This window comes from Piliocolobus tephrosceles, unplaced genomic scaffold, assembly GCF_002776525.5.
Source record: "Piliocolobus tephrosceles isolate RC106 unplaced genomic scaffold, ASM277652v3 unscaffolded_45287, whole genome shotgun sequence".
In the NCBI taxonomy this organism is placed as follows: Eukaryota; Metazoa; Chordata; class Mammalia; order Primates; family Cercopithecidae; genus Piliocolobus; species Piliocolobus tephrosceles.
In genome coordinates, this window is record NW_022330184.1 from 167 (window position 1) to 1,376 (window position 1,210).

The 1,210-nt window shown below is 48.7% G+C and overlaps 1 pseudogene across 1 annotated transcript; it reads right to left on the reverse strand.

Moving 5' to 3' along the window:
- Positions 1 to 871: 871 nt before the first annotated feature.
- On the reverse strand, positions 872 to 1,204 carry LOC113224567 (annotated as a pseudogene). Its single transcript, XR_003309278.1, has one exon. The product of XR_003309278.1 is annotated as a somatotropin pseudogene (transcript).
- Between the last annotated feature and the right edge of the window lie 6 nt (positions 1,205 to 1,210).

The following is a 1,210-nucleotide window of genomic DNA, read 5'->3' on the forward strand; positions in this document are numbered from 1 at the left end:
GATCAATTTTTGCCCTCAAAATGTTTTGAGTATGTGTTGCCAGTGTTTAAATGTTAGATTTCACGTAAAACTCTGGATATCCTGGCTGTCTCAAAGAATCAGAAGGTCTGGAAGCCCTGTCCCTGCAGTCATGATGGTGACAGGCTGGGTGGATCCTACCTCAGCGGGGGCTTGAGTTCTGCAGGTTGTGCTTCTTCCCACCCCTCTGTGTTGCATCCTCCAAAGGAAAGCAAATGTCATCTGGGATTTATCCCCTCCCATCCAGCCCTCATTGCTCACATTGTTATCTTCCTGGCACCTGTTGGCACTGCATTTGCAACCCCAAATAAAATCTCTCTTCCACTTCCCTTGTCCTAATTCAGATCTCAAATGCTCTGGTTCTGTATGTCTCCAATTCATTTTTGCATTGTTCTCGTTTTCCAAGAGTAGTTTGGCTTAAGGAAAATTCATCTTAAAATTCTTCTGCACAGAAGTAGTTCTATGACATTGTTTCCTCTCCTGTTGGGGAGTTTTTGCCTTTGCATTTAATAGCCCATCTTGTTTTCATTTCTTCCCGCTCCTGGAGGGCCAGGTTTGGTGTTACTGGTGATGGTCGGGGAGGAAGAAATGCCTTCAAGTCATCTCTGGGATGACCAATGAGCTATGACCAGCAAGCTGGGACCACTGACCTGGTAGAACGGCCTTAGTGAGTAAAAGACTGCAGTGATGTGTCAGCTTTCTTCTGGCCCAGGAACAGTCAAATGTCTTATATTTCAGCGGCCTGGCTCCCAATAGACCCTGCAGGCCGTACAGGTCGTCTTCCCAAGCTGCCCCTTGCTCCATACCACCACCTTCCACCCCATAATGTTATAGAAGGACACCTAGTCAGACAAAATGATACAACTTAATTTTATTAGGACAAGGCTGGTGGGCACTGGAGTGGCACCTTCTGGGGCCAGGAGAGGCACTGGGAAGGGGTCACAGGATGCCATGCAGACACCTAGAAGCCACAGCTGCCCTCCACAGAGCGGCACTGCACCATGCGCAGGAATGTCTCGACCTTGTTCATGTCCTTCCTGAAACAGTGGAGCAGCCAGTAGTTCTTGAGCAGTGTGTCATCATTGTGCGAGTTTGTGTCAAACTTGCTGTAGGTCTGCTTGAAGATCTGCCCAGTCCGGGGGCTACCATCTTCCAGCCTCTGCAAAGTGAAGGAAGAGAAGGAGAGGCCAAG